The 14,877-nt window shown below is 37.7% G+C and overlaps 1 non-coding gene across 1 annotated transcript; it reads right to left on the bottom strand.

Moving 5' to 3' along the window:
• Nucleotides 1-11,400: 11,400 nt before the first annotated feature.
• Nucleotides 11,401-11,504, bottom strand: LOC130951798 (small nucleolar RNA R71). Its single transcript, XR_009074107.1, has one exon. It is a non-coding gene; the product is annotated as a small nucleolar RNA R71 (small nucleolar RNA).
• Between the last annotated feature and the right edge of the window lie 3,373 nt (nt 11,505-14,877).

Below are 14,877 nucleotides of genomic sequence, written 5' to 3'. Positions count from 1 at the left end.
AAACTTAATATGGGACAAAATGTATATAATAAGACTAACCTGAGATTTGCAAGATTAAATTATCCTTTTTAACAACTTATATACTAAATAAATCATAAAACAAAAAGTAAAAGAGCAAATTAAGTATAATAATCTCATTATCTCTCATATAGTCACATCTCTCATGTAGACTAGCTGCTTGTCTTCAGTCCCAAAAGGAGAACAAATCCAAGTGAGTGAGTGAGTAAAAAGAAGGAACGTTGGGGTCGGTGCTTATATATATATATATATTTGCAAATCTCTCTAATTGGCTCCCACTTCATGTTACATGTCCCTCCACTAATTAGGAAAATTGGATGCATGTGCCTTTGTGTGTGGGATGGACATCAGGACATGGACGTATAAGGGAAGGGTTTTATTATTAGTTATCATTATTATTCTTATTATTCTAAGATAAGCTTTTGTTTGGTTGTGTATTGGATAATTTGATAGAGATATACTCATATAATTCGATATTATTCTTCTTGTTTATTTAATTTTTGAAAATAAATGTTTTAACTAAGTACTTACACTACTAGAAAACTAGTTATTACAGAAGGATATTTTTGACGAATTTTATCCCACGGAAATACAGATGGAATTTCAGAGAGATTTTTTTATCAGAAAACAAAAAAAATAAATTAGCATAAATTATAGATGGAAAATAAAATCCGTCGATAATTCTGTCGATAAAATTAATTTTTTTCCGTGAGAAATGGTTACAGACGGATTTTCCATCTGTAATTAAATAAACAAAATGTTGCGTTTTATTAAATTATTACAGACGAAAAATTCATCTGTAATTTAAATTTTCCATCGGAAAATATTCAATTAAACCTAAATGAAACATGAGCTTCTTCCAAATCAACCAAGAGCTTCTTCTTCTCTCCGTAGCACGAGCTACTTCTTCTCTCCGTGGCTGCTTCTTCCGCCGCTGCAGCTGCCACCGTTGCGTTGCACAATCTCTCTCTGTCATCATTTGTGTCGCACGAGATCCCTCCGCCGCCGCTCTCGTCGCATCTACTCCCATCGTCGCAAAGCTCTCTCTGCCGCCGCTCTCATCGCATCTGCTCCTTCTGGCTCCTCTTCCATCTAATCTCAACTCGCTCTCTCAGTTCTTCTTGTAACCATCTCAAATTTCAGGTATATATATCCTGATTTTGTGATTCTGTTCTTCGTGATAAATCTTAGGCTCAATTTTTCTGTGCCATTTTTAGATTTTTCATACTCTACTTTTGTGCTTTGTTTGAATCTGCAGGTTTACTTGATGAATTATTTTCTGCAATCGAAACTTTTTTGACCTAAAATTCATGGTAGGCCATTGCTTTCTATAGTTTTTAATATTTTTTTTGTTATTGTGCTCTTGAAACTTGTTTATTGTGTGTTGCCTTGTTGTTCTATTTGAACTTGGTGACCTGAGGTTTTCTTAATTATGACTTGGAAGGTCCCTGAAGAATACTACATTTGATGGATCTTCTATTTTGAAGGTATAAAATTCTGTATAAAATTTGTGGATCTTGTATTTGAACTTGGTGACCTGAGGTTTTTTTTTTGAATTAATTTTATTTTCCTGTATAATGGTGTTTGGTTTTTCCTTGCAGGAGACTGACATTGGGAGGCATGTGAATCAGTTGCGAAAGCATTCCTCGAATGACGTTCGCAGATTGATGAAGCTACTTGTGAGGTTGTTGATTAAACACTACTTTTCTTTTTATTTTTAAAATTGAATTAAACTTATCATAATTTCAGTGTACTTGATTGAGCTGTTTTATTTGCAGGAAGTGGAAGGAAATTGTGGATGAGTGGGTGAGGTTGAATCAACCGGGTGGAACAGCTTCTCTCATGGGTAAAACCAAACCTCAACTCAAATGTTTTGGGACATTTTTCTTAGTTAAGGAATTAGAAATCCAAGTGTTTGATGATAATTGTTGGCGTTGCATTTACATTTGCAGCTGATGGGGACTCTCCACAGCTGAAAACCACCCAAAACGGGCATCATCAGGTCTTTCTTGGACCCTTTTTTATTTTTATTTTTTATATCATGGTAAAGTTTAAGGCCCTGTTTGGCATTATTAATATTCTATTTTGAAATTCATTTTTATTTATTTTTTGCAGATTCTTGATTTTGCATACTCGCCAAATCCACACAGTGAGTACTTGCGCATCTTATTCAAATCTTCGTTTTGTGTGTGTCTCTGTTGTTTTGGATTTTGGCGAACAATAATACTTTTCTGCTTCTATATGTTGACACAGATGGAAGAAAAGCAATGAATGTGGGGCATAAGGGATAATGCATCATAGACATGGGGTCATTCTAGTTTTATTTAAGCTAAGCTTCTCTATGCTTTCCTATTTCAATGGTTACTATAGAGAAACCTGCTGTTGACTGATAGTGACTAGTTGATCCTCTTAAGGATGAGAAAAAAGATCCCTTATTTGGGGTTATTTCTGTTGGATGCTTTGATTGTTTAACTTCCCTAAGCATAAATAATTTCCTGTCAATAATATTCTTTTATCATTTTGATATTAAGATATTAGGTATTGGGCTGTCTGAATCTTAAAACTAGAAATTCTGTTGAAGGAAACAAAAAAGACTTATGGCTTTCTTTGCTCAACATTACATGTAGACTGTAACACCCTACCATACAGAGTCTTATGCTTAAGTCATAATTCAGAGGTGGCAAGGTATTACAACCTCTAAAATAAAAATTTAGTACATATAGTAGTGTGAATGATTGATTATAACTAGGAGCCTTTGTAGAAAAAGGGGTAAACAAAAAAATCGCAACTCAAGAGCGCAACACTCCGATCGATAACGTAACGAACAAGGATAAACCAACGCGAGATTATATATATACAAAAGAGTGTCAAAAACAGGAATATCAAGACTCAAAATCCGGCTGCGAAGATAACCGGTTCGAGCATAGCAATATATACATATGATAAAATAAGGAAAACCCCAAAGGAAACCCAAAGGGACACAAATACAGAAACCTATTCTCCAAAATCTCCCATAAGGGGAGTCATCAATGTTTGTATTATTTAATGGAGATAAAAGTATCTAAGCAAAGCATATAAACCAAAACATAGTCCCGAGAACAAAGGATCTTCGCAAATCTAGAAGTCTCCAGCATGCCTCAGCGGGAAACCTCACGTCCTGCATCTGAAAACCACAAAATCTGCATGGGTGAGAACCAGATGTTCCCAGCATGGTAACAGCTTCCACATATATAATACATAATAATAGAGGAAAGCCAAAGGCAATCCTAGAACTTCCTCCAGATAATTCAAAGCTTATAAACAAGCTAAACCATAAAAGGGCATATGACTAAAGATCCTTCAGTCTAACTAATACTTCCCTTTCCAATTCCTTCAGACCTCCCAACCACCAGCAGGAGTATAATGTAGCAAACACAATTATATCAAACAAGAAATATACAAATAGGAGCAAATAGGGCATTTAGACAATTAGCAAGTAATATGCAGACAAATAGGCAATCTCAAATAATTCATATAGTATGCATATGATGAATGCCTGTCCCTAGTGGCTGATGATATCATCTGTCAGTTATAGAGCCAACCCGACAAGTCCTGGTAGTTAACCATTGGACTGTCCCTTTGTCACGCATCCCCAACTCGAGTTATACTCATCATAAACTTGATCATAATCACAATCTATATCCATCACCTTCACTGGTGAATATTTACGGGGGCGAGCTCATCTGGGTCTTTCACAGTGCCCGGCCACACTTATGACATAGGGTCAAAAGAGCTTCGAGTCTCAACCTGGAGCACGTGGTGGCTAGCCACTGCTTCCTCCCAGGGAAACTCTCATCTCCAACAGTGGAAGTGCAACATTCACAATTCATTCAACAGCATATATGCATTTATACATAGCCGTAATCATGGCTCCGCTGTAACACGGTAATAATCTAGCCATCCGGCTCACGGTTAAATCCATAACCAGCCAATTCATTAACAATTACGGCCCTTCGGCCCATGGCCTAACAAGCACTTCCACTACCATCCTCCGCATCTCACATAATCATGCTTGATCCTCATTGATCATTCATTTTTCCCTTGCTTCACTCGTAAGTTACCACATTCACTAGCTCCTTTTCTAATAGCTAGGCATATCATAATGATTTAAGACATAAGTGGTGAGATCGGAGGCTTAGAAGTATGAGATTTGGCTTTTAAAACTCAAAAATCAACTTTGGGATGAAAACAGGGCCACGCGTACGCGCACTCCACGTGCACGCGTGGATGGCCTCAAAAACTCATCGACGCGTATGCGTCATGCATGCTAACGCGTGGATTGAAAAATACCCAAGTGACGCGCACGCGTCAGCCACGCGTACGCGTGGGTGCTCTCGTGCCCCTAGCACAAAGCTGGCACAATTCTGGCATAACTCTCGGGCAATATGGTTGGGCATTGGGTGCAGCACATCGGTGCGCCCGCGCACACCACGCGCACGCGTGTATGGCGTTTTCCGGAAGAACGGCGCGTACGCGCCAAGTGCGCCTACGCGCAAGGGGTCATTCTGCTAAAAATTTTCTAAGTTAAAAGCTGCAGAATTCACAGATTTAAACCCCAATCTTCCAACGGACATAACTTCCTCATTTTAAATCGTTTTTCACCCGTTCTTCGAACGGCATGGACATCCCGGATCCAATTTCATTTCTAAACAGATTTGGTACAAAACGGAGATCCGTAGTCTAAGTTATGTCCCATCAAAGTATGCCCAAAAACCATATTTTCATACAAAACCACAAGGTGCCATTTTCAAACAAGCCATTTTCAACTCTTTTCAAAATCAATCAAAACATGCCAATTTCATGCCCTTTCTTTGAAATCAATCAAAATATATCAAATTCAACATCAAGCCTCCTCAACTCACACTTTGACACTTTACCACAATTTACAAAATCACTTTCCCATCATTTTAACCCACTTCACTCAAGTGGCTCAAACTCAAACACATTGACATATCATATACTCTTCCTCATGCCAATTCTCAACAATACCAATTCCAATAAATCATCATTGTACCCAATTAATATCATACTCACCATCAACATGGTTCAACCCACAATTCAACCATAACCAATCATCAAGCATATATCACAACATGCATATTTCTCATACATCATACCATCAAGGCATCATTAATCATCATCACATATATGACCACATCATATGTATCAACCATTCAACAACATCAACAATTCAATGCCTATCTTAGGGCCTCTAGCCTAAGTATTTCTTACCACATTACATATTAGATACGAGAAACCGAACCATACCTTAGCCGATTTCCCAAGATCAACCGGAGCACTTCCAAACCACTTTTCCTCAAGATCTCAAGGCCTCAACACCTCCAAGAACAGATTTTTCACCACCAAACCCTTTTCAAGCTTTTCAATATCACCAAATCAAGCTCCAATATTCACATATACATAATCTAAGCCACAATCATCATACCCATACACAACATCTCAATATCCAAACATCATAGAACAACAAATTACAATAGGGTTGAGAATCTTACCACACCCAAGGTCCAAGGAGACAAGATTAACCTTCTCCTTCAAGAGAGTTGGGTCCTATAACATCAAAGAGCCCAAAATCTCAACATTTTTGCTCATGAAACTCGAAAACAAGGCTGGAAATTCGAAGAGCAAAACGTAGCTTACCTCAAAATTGATTGTATGGGTTTTGTAGAGCTCTTCGCGGTGAACGCGTGGCTGCAAACGGTGCGGCAATCGGAGCTCTAGATCAAAAGTTATGGTGGTTTGAAGATCAAGTGAGAGAAAGAACTTGAGAGAGTGGTCTTCCCTCTTGTGCCTCCAATTTCAGCATGTGAGTGTGTTTATGAGGAGAGAGAATGCTGAAAACTAGGGTTTTGGTTTAGTTATGTTGGGCCAAGGGCCCATTTTGGGTCCGGTTGGCCCGGTTTGGCCCGTTCGGTCCAATCTTGGTCCGAATTCTATAAAATTGGTACCAAAATACTCATCTCAATCTCCTCTATCACATTTAGCCATAAAAATCACATTTAGGGCTTTCTAGAATAAATTCTCATTTACGGATTAATTAGCCGTTAATTAACCGGGTTTTACATAGACATTGTGCTTGATCCAGAATACAGGGTGACAAGATAAAAAATTCTGTTCCTGAAGCTAAGAGTGATGAACCTATCAAACCAGCTGGTTTAATTCAAACCCTTCAGCTTGGAGCCATGTTCGGGAACTTGGTACCTCTTGAACATTTACTTCAACATCTACAACAAACAGGTTCATTCATTTTCTCACTCAAAAAAGATTTTGCCTTTTAGTTAGTTATTGCCAATGTATAATACTAGTGAAATTGTGTAGTAGTGGTAGTAGTAGTGAAATTGAATGGGACATTTTTATGTTAAATTTTGAATCTTTAAAGTCAAACATAGACTGTTTCATGAAAAGAATTATGGGGTTTAGGGATTTTTTTTGTTTATTATGTTTTTATTTCTTATTTTTTAATTCTTTTTTTTTTGGTGTTCTGTTCTCAATTACAATACACTAGTTGATTATTAGGTTCTAAAAGTCTATCCATTTTCAGCAACAGTTACAGCATTTCAATTTGGCTTTGCTTCACGATGATTAACTTAATCTGGAGTCTTAAATCTTCATCCCAGACCAAACATAACTCGTTCACAGGTAATTTTGGATCAAACTAGATTATTGGCTCATAGAGAAATACATGCATGTTCTTGGAGCAAGTCTAGTTCATGTTCGAGAAACATTTACAATCACTCATTTTCATTTATAATAGTTAGAAGTTATATAAAAAGTAAAATAGAAAATGAGTGGATGTGAATGCTCATGAAACACATTAAATGTGTTCCAGAAATTCCGAAACATGCAAGTATTTCTCTTAATCCATATAGTGTGGTACCACTTTGATTTCAAAAGTGCTTATTGGTTGGTTTTGTTTGTATTCAATCTTAGCTTGTAGCAATTCTTCCACTGGTTGTAGCTCACACCATGGGGAATCTTCTAACCAACATTAGTCTTGGAAAGGTTGCTATATCTTTCACACACACAATTAAAGCTATGGAGCCATTTTTCACTGTTGTTCTTTCCTCCCTCTTCCTTGGTGAGGTAATGTTCAAGCACTTTCAATTTTTCATGCACTTTCTTACTTGATCATGTAAGACTCAATTGGTTATATTTTTGGCTTGAGATTAGGCTACAAATTCTTGTCTCTCTGACGAAACACTCCTTTCTAATGGACATACTTAATTTCAATTGCTTAGTTTGATATTTGTCATCCCCATAGGATTTGGTTTTTCATGGATATAAAGTCTTATATTTGTACATTTGTGGTGGTTTTGCTTCATTGTGCTTCAAAATCTCCATCTTTTCCCGTTTACTATTTGTGATCGATATATCATTCCTTCAAATAAATACTTGTTAGTTGTAATGTGTGCACCTGCATGGCTTCTAATTATTTTGATGGTGTTAACTTTCATGTTAATGTTGGAGATAATGTTATAATATATTTGATGAGCGGATAATTTATACGCTTTTTGGCATTGTTTTTAGGTAGTTTTTAGTAAGTTCAAGCTACTTTTAGGGATGTTTTCATTAGTTTTTATGTTAAATTCACATTTCTGGACTTTACTATGAGTTTGTGTGTTTTTCTGTGATTTCAGGTAATTTCTGGCTGAAATTGAGGGACTTGAGCAAAACTCTGAAAAAGGCTGACAAAAGGACTGCTGATGCTATTGGAATCTGACCTCCCTGCACTCGAAATGGATTTTCTGGAGCTACAGAACTCCAAATGGCGCGCTCTCAACGGCGTTGGAAAGTAGACATCCAGGGCTTTCCAGCAATATATAATAGTTCATACTTTATTCAGAAATTGATGACATAACTTGTCGTTGAACGCCAAGTTCATGATGCTGTCTGGAGTTAAACGCCAGAAACACGTCATGATCTGGAGTTGAACGCCCAAAACACGTTATAACTTGGAGTTAAACTCCAAGAGAAGCCTCAGCTCGTGGATAGATCATGCTCAGCCCAAGCATACACCAAGTGGGCCCCGGAAGTGGATTTATGCATCAATTACTTACTCATGTAAACCCTAGTAGCTAGTCTAGTATAAATAGGATAATTTACTATTGTATTAGACATCTTTTGACAGTTTAATCTTTTGAATGTTTAGTCTTTGATCATTCGGTCTTTTGATCATTCAGGGGGCTGGCCATTCGGCCATGCCTGAACCTTTCACTTATGTATTTTCAACGGTGGAGTTTCTGCACACCATAGATTAAGGGTGTGGAGCTCTGCTGTACCTCAAGTTTCAATACAATTACTATTACTTTCTCTTCAATTCTCTTTTATTCTTATTCCAAGATATACGTTGCACAACACTTTGATGAATGTGATGATCCGTGACACTCATTATCATTCTCACTTATGAACGCGCGTGACTGACAACCACTTCCGTTCTACCTTAGGCCGGGCGCATATCTCTTAGATTCCCCAACAGAATCTTCGTGGTATAAGCTAGCTAGATGGCAGCATTCATGGGGATCCGGAAAGTCTAACCTTGTCTGTGGTATTCCGAGTAGGATCCCGGGAATCCAGAAAGTCTAACCTTGTCTGTGGTATTCCGAGTAGGATTCCGGTATTGAATGACTGTGATGAGTTTCAAACTCCTGAAGGCTGGGCGTGATGACAAACGCAAAAGAATCAATGGATTCTACTCCAACCTGATTGAGAACCGACAGATGATTAGCCGTGCCGTGACAGAGCATTTGGACCATTTTCACTGAGAGGATGGGATGTAGCCATCAACAAGGGTGATGCCTCCAGACGATTAGCCGTGCAGTGACAGCGCATAGGACCATTTTCCCGAGAGGATTAAAAGTAGCCATTGATGATGGTGATGCCCTACATACAGCTTGCCATGGAAAGGAGTAAGAAGGATTGGATGAAAGCAATAAGAAAGTAGAGATTCGAAAGGATTCTAGCATCTTCACACGCCTATCTGAAATTCCCACTATTGATTTACATAAGTATTTCTATCCCATCTTATTTTCTATTTATTATTAATTTTTGAAACCCATAACTATTTAATCTGCCTAACTGAGATTTACAAGGTGACCATAGCTTGCTTCATACCAACAATCTCTGTGGGATCGACCCTTACTCACGTAAGGTATTACTTGGATGACCCAGTACACTTGCTGGTTAAGTTGAATGAAGTTGTGATCATAAATTCCAATAGAGCCAATTTTTAAATCTCATGCAAATACAAAGAGGATCACAATTTCGTCCACCAAGTTTTTGGCGCCGTTGCCGGGGATTGTTCGAGTATGGACAACTGACGGTTCATCTTATTGCTCAGATTAGGTAATTTTCTTTTCAAAAATCTTTTTCAAAATTTTTCTTTTCTTTTTCGTTTTTCCAAACTTTATTTTCGAAAAAAATAATAAAAATCCAAAAAAATTAGAAAATCATAAAAATCAAAAATATTTTGTGTTTCTTGTTTGAGTCTTGAGTCAATTTTTAAGTTTGGTGTTAATTGCATGCTTTAAAAATTTTTCTTGCATTTTTCAAAAATTCCATGCATTCATAGTGTTCTTCATGATCTTCAAGTTGTTCTTGATAAGTCCTCTTGTTTGATCTTGATGTTTTCTTGTTTTGTGTTGTTTGTTGTTTTTCATATGCATTTTTTGTTTGTTAGAGTCCATGCATTAAAGATTTCTAAGTTTGGTGTCTTGCATGTTTTCTTTGCATCAAAAATTTTTCAAAAATATATTCTTGATGTTCATCATGATCTTCAAAGTGTTCTTGGTGTTCATCTTGACATTCATAGTGTTCTTGCATGCATCTTGTGTTTTGATCCAAAATTTTTATGTTTTGGGTCATGTTTGTGTTTTTCTCTCTCCTCATTAAAAATTCAAAAATAAAAAATATCTTTTTCTTATTTCCCTCCAAATTTTCGAAATTTTGGGTTGACTTGGTCAAAAATTTTCAAAATTAGTTGTTTCTTACAAGTCAAGTCAAAATTTCAATTTTAAAAATCTTATCTTTTCAAAATCTTTTTCAAAAATCATATCTTTTCCATTTTTTTCTTATTTTCGAAAATTTTAAAAAATTATTTTTCAAAATCTTTTTCTTATCTTTTATACCATATTTTCGAAAATTAGCTAACAATTAATGTGATTGATTCAAAAATTTGAAGTTTGTTACTTGCTTGTTAAGAAAGGTTCAATCTTTAAGTTCTAGAATCTTATCTTTTAGTTTCTTGTTAGTAATTAATTTTAATTTTAAAATTAAATCTTTTTCAAACATATCTTATCTTATCTTTTATATCTTATCTTTTTCAAAATTTGATTTTAAAATATCTTATCTAACTTCTTATCTTCTTATCTTTTTAAAATTTGATTTTAAAATCTTTTTCAACTAACTATTTAACTCTTTGTTTGTTTTTTATCTTTTTCAAAACCACCTAACTACTTTTTCCTCTCTAATTTTCGAAAATATCTCACCCCTTTTTCAAAAATTCTTTTTAATTAACTAATTGTTTCATGTTTTAATTTTAATTACATCTTATCTTTAATTTTCAAAAATTACTAACCCCTTTTTCAAAATTATTTTTGAAATTTCCCTCTCTTTTCTTATTCTATTTAATTATTTATTTACTAACACTTCTCTTCACCTCCCCTATCCTTACTCTTTATACAGACTATTCATTTTTCTTCATTCTTCTCCCCTTTCTTCTTCTACTAACATAAAGGAATCTCTATACTGTGACATTGAGGATTCCTCTTCTTTTCTTGTTTTCTTCTCTTTCATATGAGCAGGAACAGGGAAAAAGGCACTCTTGTTGAAATTGATCCTGAACCTGAAAGGACTCTGAAAAGGAAACTAAGAGAAACTAAATTACAACAATCCAGAAATAACCTTTCAGAAATTTTCGAACAAGAGAAGGAGATGGCAGCCGAAAATAATAATAATGCAAGGAGAGTTCTTGGTGACTTCACAAAGCCAACGTCCAAATTTGATGGAAGAAGCATCTCCATTCCTGCCATTGGAGCCAATAATTTTGAGCTTAAGCCTCAACTAGTTGCTTTAATGCAACAAAACTGCAAGTTTTATGGACTTCCATCCGAAGATCCTTATCAGTTTTTAACTGAGTTCTTGCAGATCTGTGAGACTGTAAAGACGAATGGAGTTGATTCTGAAGTCTACAGACTCATGCTTTTCCCTTTTGCTGTAAGAGACAGAGCTAGAATATGGTTGGATTCACAACCTAAGGATAGCCTGGACTCCTGGGATAAGCTAGTCACAGCCTTCTTGGATAAATTCTTTCCTCCTCAAAAGCTGAGCAAGCTGAGACTGGATGTTCAAACTTTCAAACAAAAAGATGGTGAATCCCTCTATGAAGCTTGGGAAAGATACAAGCAGCTGACCAAAAGATGTCCATCTGACATATTTTCAGAATGGACCATATTAGATATATTCTATTATGGTCTCTCTGAATTTTCAAAAATGTCATTGGACCATTCTGCAGGTGGATCTATTCACCTAAAGAAAATGCCTGAAGAGGCTCAAGAACTCATTGATATGGTTGCAAACAACCAATTCATGTACACTTCTGAGAGGAATTCCGTGAATAATGGGATACCTCAAAAGAAATGAGTTCTTGAAATTGATGCTTTGAATGCCATATTGGCTCAGAACAAAGTGTTGACTCAACAGGTCAACATGATCTCTCAAAATCTGAATGGATGGCAACATGCATCCAACAGTACTAAAGAGGCAACTTCTGAAGAAGCTTATGATCCTGAGAACCCTGCCATGGTAGATGTTAATTACATGGGTGAACCCTATGGAAACACCTATAACTCATCATGGAGAAATCATCCAAATTTCTCATGGAAGGATCAACAAAAGCCTCAACAAGGCTTTAACAATGGTGGACGCAATAGGCTGAGCAATGGCAAGCCTTTTCCATCATCTTCTCAGCAACAGATAGAGAATTCTGAACAAAACAACTCTAATTTAGCCAATCTAGTCTCTGATCTATCAAAGGCCACTTTCAGTTTCATAAGTGAAACAAGATCGTCCATCAGAAATCTGGAGGCACAAGTGGGCCAGCTGAGTAAAAAAGTCATTGAAACTCCTCCCAGTATTCTCCCAAGCAATACAGAAGAGAATCCAAAAGGAGAGTGCAAGGCCATTGATATAATCAATATGGCCGAATGCACAAGGGAGGAGGAGGACGAAAATCCTAGTGAGGAAGACCTCCTGGGACGTCCCTCAAGCAAGAAGGAGTTTCCTATTAAGGATCCACAGGAATCTGAGGCTCATATAGAGACCATAGAGATTCTATTAAATCTCTTTCTGCCATTCATGAGCTCTAAAGACTATTCTTCCTCTGAAGAGGATGAAGATGTGACTGGAGAGCAAGTTGCTCAATATTTAGGAGCTATCATGAAGCTGAATACCAAGTTATTTGGTAATGAGACTTGGAAAAGTGAACCTCCCTTGCTCATTAATGAACTAGATACCTGGATTCAGCAAACTCTACCTCAAAAGAAACAAGATCCTGGCAAGTTTTTGATACCTTGTACCATAGGCACCATGACCTTTGCAAAAGCTCTGTGTGATCTGGTGTCAGGGATAAATCTTATGCCACTCTCTGTAATGGAGAAGCTGGGGATCATTGAGGTACAACCTGCCTTGTTCTCATTACAATTGGCAGATAAGTCATTGAGACAAGCTTATGGAATAGTGGAGGACGTGTTAGTAAAGGTTGAAGGCCTTTACATCCTTGCTGATTTCATAATCTTAGACACTAGGAAGGAAGAGGATGAATGCATCATCCTTGGAAGACCTTTCCTAGCTACAGCAGGAGCTGTGATAGATGTCAACAGAGGTGAATTAGTCCTTCAATTGAATGGGGACTACCTTGTGTTTAAGGCACATGGCCATCCCTCTGTGACAAAAGAGAGTAAGCATGAAGAGCTTCTCTCAGTTCAGAGTCAAGAAGAGCCCCCACAGTCAAACTCTAAGTTTGGTGTTGGGAGGCCACAACCAAACTCTAAGTTTGGTGTTAAGACCCCATATCCAAACTCTAAGTTTGGTGTTGGGACTATACAACATTGACCTGATCACCTTGTGGCTCTATGAGAGCCCACTGTCAAGCTATTGACATTAAAGAAGCGCTTGTTGGGAGGCAACCTAATTTTATTTATCTAATTTCTATTTTATTTTATTTTTATTTTGTGTTTTATTAGGTACATGATCATGTGGAGTCACGAAAAAAATATAAAAATTAAAAACAGAATCAAAAACAGTAGAAGAAAAATCACACCCCTGGAGGAAGCACAAACTGGCGTTCAACGCCAGTAAGGAGCATCTGGCTGGCGTTCAACGCCAGAACAGAGCATGAATCTAGCGCTGAACGCCAGAAATAAGCAACATTCTGGCGTTTGAACACCAGGAATGTGTCTAGAAAAAAAGCTGGCGCTGAACGCCAGTAACAAGCATGAAACTGGCGTTCAACGCCAGAAACATGTTACATATGGGCGTTGAACGCCCAGAATGTGCACCACTCGGCGTTTAAATGTCAGAATGGTGTGCAAAGGCATTTTACATGCCTATTTGGTGCAGGGATGGAATTCCTTGACACCTCAGGATCTGTGGACCCCACAGGATCACCTCAGGATCTGTGGACCCCACAGGATCACCTCAAGATCTGTGGACCTCACAGGATCCCCACCTACTATATTCCCACCTTACCTCCTAATCCTATTTTACTCTTCCCCATGTCACACTTCCCAAAAACCCTTCACCAATCACCTCAATCTCTCTCTTCCCAATCACCTATTCACCACTCACATCCATCCACTCTTCCCCATAAACCCCACCTACCTTCAAAATTCAAAATCATTTTCCCACCCAATCCCACCCTAAATGGCCGAACCTACCCTCTCCCCTCTCCCTATATATACCCTTCCATTCTACTTCATTTTCACACAACACTACCCCCTCTACTATACATTGGCCGAATCCATCTCCCCTCACTCTCCTCCATTTTCTCCTTCTTCTTCTTCTCTTCTTTCTTCTCTTGCTCGAGGGCAAGCAATATTTTAAGTTTGGTGTGGTAAAAGCATAAGATTTTTGTTTTTCCATTACCATCAATGGCACCTAAGGCCGGAGAATCCTCTAGAAAAAGAAAAGGGAAGACAAAAGCTTTCACCTCCGAGTCATGGGAGATGGAAAGATTCATCTCCAAGAGCCATCAAGACCACTTCTATGATGTTGTGGCAAAGAAGAAGGTGATCCCTGAGGTCCCTTTCAAGCTCAAGAAAAATGAGTATCCGGAGATCCGACATGAAATCCGAAGAAGAGGTTGGGAAGTCCTAACCAACCCCATGCAACAAGTCGGAATCTTAATGGTTCAAGAGTTCTATGCCAATGCATGGATCACTAGGAACCATGATCAAAGTATGAACCCGAGTCCAAAGAATTATCTCACAATGGTTCGGGGGAAATACTTAGATTTTAGTCCGGAGAATGTGAGATTGGCATTCCACTTGCCCATGATACAAGGAGATGAACGCCCCTACACTAGAAGGGTCAACTTTAATCAAAGGTTGAACCAAGTCCTTACGGACATATATGTGGAAGGAGCTCAATGGAAAAGAGACTCCAAAGGCAAGCCAGTCCAACTAAGAAGACTGGACCTCAAGCCTGTGGTTAGAGGATGGTTGGAGTTCATTCAACGCTCCATCATTCCCACTAGCAACCGATCTGAAGTTACTGTGGATCGGGCCATCATGATTCATAGCATCATGA

The sequence above is a fragment of the Arachis stenosperma genome, chromosome 1 (genome assembly GCF_014773155.1).
Source record: "Arachis stenosperma cultivar V10309 chromosome 1, arast.V10309.gnm1.PFL2, whole genome shotgun sequence".
Taxonomy (NCBI): Eukaryota; Viridiplantae; Streptophyta; class Magnoliopsida; order Fabales; family Fabaceae; genus Arachis; species Arachis stenosperma.
The sequence above is the reverse complement of the archived record's forward strand: the minus strand, read 5'-3'. Positions and strand labels throughout refer to the sequence as shown.